Raw genomic sequence first — 7997 nt, forward strand, 5'->3', positions numbered from 1 at the left:
GGGAGCTGCCGTGAGGAGGAGGAGGAGGTGGGGAGGCGGTGTTTGTCACGGGCCCCCGCCTTTCCCCTCCCCTTCCCCGGGGTGGGCGATGGCGGGGCGAAGGGACGGTGGGCCGCCAGCGGAGCGGGGGGTGTGTGGTGGGGAGGGAGCTATCATGGCAGCGCGGAGGAAGAGAGGAGCAGGACGGGGCTGAGGAGGGACTCGTCTTCGCCTCCCGTCTCTAGCTCGGAGTTGTGATTTTGCCAGTTCGTGGAGCTCGTCGGTCAAAGGGCTGCAAAGCTGTTAAAGAGTGACTAATTGATAGGAAGAGGGGCATGTGATCCAGCGGACCCAGGAGCTCTTAAAGGGCGCTTTCTCAGCGGAACGGGAGGATGAGCTGAATTCAGGGATGGTTTATGGTGCCCTGGACCCTACAGCGAGCTTCGGAAGGAGGGAAAATTGTGGTGGAAAGGCTGTATGGAAGTCTTAAAGCTACCGTAGTCTCCCTGTGAAAGTTACCTAGGTGTTTGTTGAAAACTTAGGATCTTCTTGCAAGCTAGGTGTCTCTCTGTAAATACTCCGGCCTTTGGTGTGTATTTTGGCTTTATAAAGGCGCTGTCGCTGCCCTAGGAAAAAAAAAGCAGGTACAGGTTATCGGGGAAGCTGCAGCTGGAGGCAAAACACGGAAAGATGCAGTATAATGGTGAAAAACTTACTTAACAGGAGTGTTAGTGGTGCAGAGAGCACAGTGACTGCCAAAGTAAGTTGTGAAAATGCTGCTGAGTTGTGGGGTTTGACTCGTTATTACCACTTGCATCTTTTAAACCGTCTCTAACAGCTTTGCTGTTGTGTAGGGCACTAACCAAAATGCGACCCTCTAGTTAGGTTTGTATCTCTTCAGCTGTGATGGATGCAGGAGAGCAAAGTGTTTTCTGGTTTAGATAGTGACAGAGATTACTTAGCGAAGTTTCTGGTTATTTTTTTTCTTAGTGGTATAGTATCAAAGCCAGAAACCTCATGTTTGAAACTTCAAACAAAGGCCTTGAAATCAACAGTTGGGAAAAAACTTGCATGGATTGTTGAACTAATAAACGGTAATAAGACAACGTTGTCACCTCTTCCCTTTCATCCTCTCCTCCTTCTACAGCTTTATATTGGCAAATCTGCATCTGCAGAGGGAGTAAGGGAATAGCAAATAATACCATGTGCTTTGTAAGCTGATACAATGCGAAAGCAGGTCTCTCTCAAGGAGTTCAGGAGTTTGCTTTGGAGAAGCGGTTCACAGCAGAAGATGCTTCCCACTTAATTTGTGTGTTGATAATATGAATAAAACTCATGATGCTGCAGTGTTGTTTGGTTGGTTTTTTTTCTGTTCATGATCCTTGGGAGAGCAGAAAGCTTAGAGCTCAGCCTGACAGTTCCTTGTGAAGGTACGGTGTATAACACTAGTATTCCTGGTTTGTGTTGAAGAAGCTTGCTTTTTTTCAGGAGTATTTGATTTCTTTTTGAAGTAACAGTATCTCAGATAAAATCTTATAGTCAGTGGCTTTTTAAAAAACTTTTATTTTCAGTTGAAGAAAATCTTAAGTGATTTAAAATAGCTTTAATTTCACAGCTTCATTGGCTAGTTTGGTTCTGAAAATGTACGTTTTCAAATTTTTTTTTTCAATGTCAGTTGATAAGCCTTGTAGATGGATGGGGATGTGTAAAAGGGAAATCTGTTAAGTTGGTGCAGTGTATACAAGAGTGTATGAAAATTAGCACAGTCTGCAGCGTGATTACTCTTAAGAGTGGGCTTAAAGCCTGGGAGCGTTTAACCTTTCGGCGGCAGGGAGTTGAGTTAGGTATGCTGACAGGTGCTGCTCGTTTTTCTCGTGTGTTCTTGCCAGGGCGCCGCTTTCCTGCCCTGCGGTATCATTTGTTGTGCCTGTTTTTGTACAGTTTGCAGTTCTGCCGCTGTGTTTCTGTCCCATTCTCTAGCTCCCACCTCTTAGCTCGGCCTTTGGGTTATCGGCCTGGATATACTAACCCTCCTCTCGGCCAAAAGCCGCAGTCAAGACACATTTTCCTCTTCGGGGAACACCTTTTCCTTTGTCATGTTGAGGGACCCTGTGTGTAATCCACACTGCCCCAGGTGATGTTAGGCGGTGCCCTGGTGGGTTTGTTTTTAGGATCTTTTATCACCAGCCTGTCCTGCAAAAAAAATTTGCCTGGATGAGACGGTCAAGTCACTTTTCCTTTTGTCAAAGGCATGGCGCTTTTCTGCAGCGATGATCCCTCCACTTACACTCTGCATCAGGATTAACGTTCACTTGCAGGAAATGGTGAGGGAGTTCCCAGCAGGAGTGAGAGAATTGCACTTACGTGGTAGCCTCGGTTCCTTTAAGCGATGTCCGGGTATGGGTTAATGAACAAAGGCATAAATAATTTTCACTAGAACTTTTTTCACAAGTGTAGCAAGCTGCTCTTTGGTGATAATTAGGTAGTCTCCAGACCTGAAGATACTTCCTTGTTGTATGCCTCTCACATATTCTGTAGTAAATAATCTGAGACGTAAATGTGTTTTAAAATAATATTTCCAATAGTTGTATTTATCATATTTAAAGTGAATTTGCAGTTCTGCTGAAATAGGGGGGTTGTTTTAAGATAGCTTGTTCAGCCAGTTTGGGGAAGAAAACTAATGGTTGACTGTGGAGGAATATAGATATTTGGAAATAGCCTTTTAAAGTCTGTTTGCTTCTCCTGTTTACCTAGAATTGTTCAATGCGCTTCCAAAGTTCTGGCAGACTTGGGACAGAGCTAAAAAACCTGCCAGCTGGTTTTATTAACAATACTGCAAAAATGCTTCAGGTAGAACATATATATATATGCATTCTAAGTTTCTGAGAGTGTTCCTTGATCTTCAAGAAATACAGGTTAAACGCTTTGAGTTGTCTTTTCCCCTCTTATTTATTAAACGCTTTCCTAGAGTTCTGCCTCTTTTTAATTACACATTGAGTTCTGTTTGTGGGCTGTTCCAACTGCTTTGCTTTCTGCTACATAAATCCCGCTTTGCCCTTTTGGAGAGTCCCGGCTGTACATTCTTTAAAGGCAGCACACATTGTCCTTCTTTACTATCTATTTATTTATTTTTCATTAGAAGTTGTGAGGCTTTAGAGTGAGAGGTTGAGCTCTCACTTTTGGCCTAAAGCCAGAAGCGAACTCCTCCAAAAGATGTTTTGGCACCGAACCATTTCTTCCTCGGGAGGAAAACCCAGGCACCGTAGTTAGGAGGGCATTTTGCTGCCATTGCATCTAGGATAAAAATCCACCCTCCATTAAATGGCACGCTTAACTCTCGGGCTCCCTTCCCCCCTCCAGATGTTATGCAATGCAGCGGCCGGGCTGTCTGCGCACCCAAGCGCATCCAGCACCGCCGGTCTGCGGGAGGGGGCTGCTAGGAGGGATTTTTGTGGTAAAGCGAAGTTCCAGGTGTTGACTACAGCTCCCCGCTGTTATGTGATAGTATGGCCAGGAGCGTGTCTGAACTTGTCTGGACTTAGTCTACCTACATAAGAAACTCCTTTTGAAAACCCTTTGTGCTCGTGTCTTTAAAATAGGGATTGTTTAGGACAGGCGGTTGATGCTGAATGAGTCTGCGTCAAAATACTGACACGAGAAGGGTTGGAGGTTCTCAGGGTAGATGGTACCAGGACAGATTGGACTCTCTGAAAACACTTGCAAAACAAAAGTTCTGAAGTGTCAGCCTAGCCCTGGCTGGTTTTCAGCAATATGGATTAGTGTAAATGTAAGACCCAAGGAAACTTTGCACAGAATGTGCATTTCTCATTGACACTCAGTTTAGGCCTGTTTCATAAAAGTCGTTAGATTTCTAATACTGATATGGAAATGGTATTGTGACAAGGAAGAGGAATTTTCTTAACTGGAGAGTATACCGACTTTGAGGGTGAGAGGCTGTAGCGTAAGGCTTGGAGCTTCTTTCATTCTGTGAGAAAGTGAATTAATTTGATTTCAAGTAGCTAGTGGTGCTGGATTTAAAATCCATACTTCAACACAGTTGGCTGTGAGGGAATTGCTAATTTGGAAGACAACGTATGTATATTCCAGTAATTTACACATAATATTGCTTTACATTCTCTTTAGTTTTTGTTTAGGAAGCTGAATTTTTATTAGTGTTGTGGTGTGGTGTTTAACTGAAATGTCAGATAATGCTGGTTTCCATGGTGTATGGGGGGGAAAGTTTTATTGTTGAGAACACTAGACTTTTTTGATCTAGCTTTCTGGTGGAAAAAGGTCTTTTTAAGGTCATTACTTGTAGGGTAGTTGGATCTCTTCTGGAGATCCTCATTTTTTTTTTCATATGCTCAAGAGAGTATGTACCTTTATCACGGTTTAACTAGTACTCTAAAGATTCTGATTTGCATGAAAATATTTTTGTTTATCTCTGAAAATGCTACAGAAATATGCTGTAAAACCTTTTTCTATATTGTGTAAGATGTGTAGGGCATTTCTGTACATATGAGTGAGGGGAGCCACGGTGAGGTAGGGATTAGCTAGTGGTGATAACGATTTTATATCTGAAATTTTCAAGCATAGCAAGGAAAATGTTTCTAACACTTTTATGCAACTGTTTTATTGGTCTTGGAGAACAGACAGAATATTGGCTTTTAACAAAATTAAAATTGCCTTATAAATGCATGTTTTTATCCCTGTGGGTCATCACACGAGCCACCTGTATTGCCCAGAAGTGGATGTACTTGATTGGGAGTCTAAAGATATGTTTTAGCTAATAGGGTTTTTTAATTGCTTTTGCTTTGACTTTGTGTGTTTTTAATTTTTGCTTTCTAGCAGAGATCATAGCGTGATACTTTAAAAGTGGGATCTGTGGATGAAAGCGTATCTCTTTACATTTGATATCAGTGCTGGAGCATAGGTACTATTCAGAGAAATACTTGAAGTATATTTAGGTAAGACATCAGGACATACAGATTTTAACATAACAGACTCAAATCAACAGGGTTCACTCACACATGATGCATTTTCCCAGAATGGGTAACACTGATATTCCTGGTCTTGATTTCTAACCTTGCAGGTGTCTGTAAAACTGCCATTAAAAAAAAAAAAAATTTCAGATGTCCTGTGTTAATAGATTTTTTGGGACTGTTTTTCAAAAGAAGGTGTCCAACTGTGTCAGGAAAAACTTGGGTTTGAAATGCTCCTCAGCTTGGACACAGACAGGTTCTCACGTGTTGTACCAGCGTAGAGCAGGCACGCTCTTCATCTAAGCATCCTCAGCTTTCCTGCCTTACTGTATCCAGAGGGTTTACTGGTACAATACCCCAATCCTCCTATGGTATGGCACTTGTGCAATCTTAAAAATAGTTGTGTGTTGTTTCAAGATCCATGGAAAAAGCATATATAGAAAGCAAATACAAGGACATGCAAAGTCAGACTGTGCAGCCGTGAAGTTTTTAGGCATTACCTGTCAGGATATGTGTACTGGGATGGAATGTGGGGCCTTAGCTGCACTGTGAAATCTTTGATCATGGGGTTATGTCAGAAGCCAGTTTTACTGATTACAGCGTGGCTCTGCACAATTCCTCTGGTAAAGGGGTTCACTGTGACTAACTGCTGCCATTAAAATGCCTGCTTCTTTATTCCAACCCTTAAACACCAGCAACCCCTCAAAAATGTAGCTGATGTCTTAAATCAAAATATTGGCTTTATGTCATAATTCATATGCAAATATGTTTCTCTCCTCCTGATTGTAGACCTAATATGGTGTTAGATTTGTATTTGTTGTTAATTTGTTTTGGAGGGAAAGTATTCTTGTCTGCTCTTATATCAAGATGTCTGTTCTAGTTTTTATTTGGAAATCCTGACTGAAGTGTAAACAAATTAATTTGGTTTCCTCAGCGGTTTGAAGGCAATGTCCAGTAAACTAGTCAACTGCTATCAGAGAACTCCCATCTGATTTTCAACAGATGTTCTGTCTTGCTACATTATCTGAGTTTCCCTCTTTTTCTGCACATGTGAGAAGTCAAAGGGAAGGTAGGATAGGACAAATGATAGGATTTTCTCTTTCCCTGAACTAATTAATATAAACCATTCTTTCATGTTCATATTGGCATTGTTGGATTTGCCACAGATTATTTTGCTGTTGCAAGTGGGGCGTTGTGGTGTGTGTGCTTTACCTCAGAGTTCAGGGGTCCCTGCTGTCCCTGTTTTGTCTGCGCTTGTCTGTCCCCGGGACTCCTATGACTTCCTTTTTGCTAATCCACATTCAGATAAATCTAAGGGAAAGTTCCCTGCTGCTTTATATAAATCTCAAGCTCAATTTAGATACTCCTTTCCTTTTGAGAGGGCAGTGGGGAGAATCTTTGTGTCATGGAAGAGGCAGGAAACCTGAGACCTGATGTTTCAAGTCAATCATCCTCCTTTCCTGGAAACTTCTTCGGGTTAGTTCAGTACTCATCCAGGCATCTATTAAGGAAACGATAGCGGCGGGTGGGAAGTCATATTACTTTGCTTCTCTTCTTCCTATATTGGATGATGAAAACAAACCAGTCTTGTGTTCTTTGTGTCTCAGTACATAGGAAGTTTCTGAAGTAATATAGGTCCTTATGTGACTCTAGTTGGATTAATATTTGTAGGTGGTGACCACTTGAGCTGAATCTGCTGAGAAGGATGAAGCACTTGGTTTAAAACATCCTTTGTGTTTTGATAAAGTTTAGTAGTAGGGAAGAGGGCAGGTGAGAACTTAAACTCGATGACATTCTTACTCGAAAACAATTGATGAGCTGCTGTCCTTACAGACAGAAAAGACCAGAGAAACAGGTCCAGTAGTTCTTGACGTACTGTTGCCAAAATGCAGAACAGACTGGCAATCTCTGAGCTATGGCTGCTGCTGAGCAGTGCATGCGTAGGGTCATTCATACCCCGTGGCTGGGAAGCAGAAAATAGTTTTTACGCTGTTTAATCAGTTGTGGCTAACTTTAAGCATAGTGGATGTCATCTTAGTACATGTGAACTGTTGTAGACTGTTGCATCTCTGGTGTCCACAACTGTCCTCTGATGCTACTAAAAAAAAAAAAAAAAAAAAAAATCACACACCTTTTCTCCAGAATAACTCAGATATTTGACCTGATTATTTTGAGTGAAAACTAGACTTTAAATACAATGTTTTTAATTGTTAATTGTGCTATGCCCCAAGATACAAAACATTTAAAAATTGGGTGCATGTGAAATGGAAATGTAAGCAGACAACTGTAGCAGAAGGAATTGGGTACAATATAATTTTAGTCCAGCTGGACTGCCTTACATGCCTGAACTTGTTCTCAGGCAGTTTCTGTAGCTTAATCCCCCTTTACTTTAACGCAGACAATTATAGATTGGTGACATAGTTTATACTGAGGAATTAGCAGTTACAGAATCTTTTGCGTACTGGCAGCTCTTGATTACTTTCCATGGGAAGAGCTGTTGCCTGTGTTCAATGGCAGCGAGTAGAAAGCAGCTCCTGCTGTGACATTCTCAAAATATTTTACCCCACACTTAAAGCTCCTGACCACCTGCTTTAGGAGGGTTCAGCTGCTGGGGATGGCTGTGTGGGCTTGTGCTTACAGCAGCATCACAGTATTGATTCTCTCAGTGAGCCCCTTGCTGCTGTTTGGCCAGGTACAGCGCTCGGCCAAGCGCAGGCACCACGATGACGGTTACGCTGCCGATGTGCCTCTTTGGATGTATATAAAAGCCTGCTAAAGGGATTTCCTCTGGTGGTTTGGGGTGCGCTGAAAATGGTGTGCCTCTTCTGTGACCTCTCAGTTCCTTTCCTTGAGCTGCCCCTGCAGAGAGCACGGTGTTGCTTCTTGTCACCACAGGTTTCTGTCTTCTTCCTGGAACATCCCACTTGTACTTGGAACTGCCTGTTTTCAGCGAAGACAACGAAATGTTTTGCTGTGGCTTCATATGAGAAAATACATAAGCTTCAAATTAACCAGCTCTTCCCCCCCCCCCCCCCC

This window comes from Athene cunicularia, assembly GCF_003259725.1.
Source record: "Athene cunicularia isolate RWA chromosome 26 unlocalized genomic scaffold, athCun1 chr26_part2, whole genome shotgun sequence".
Classification (NCBI taxonomy): Eukaryota; Metazoa; Chordata; class Aves; order Strigiformes; family Strigidae; genus Athene; species Athene cunicularia.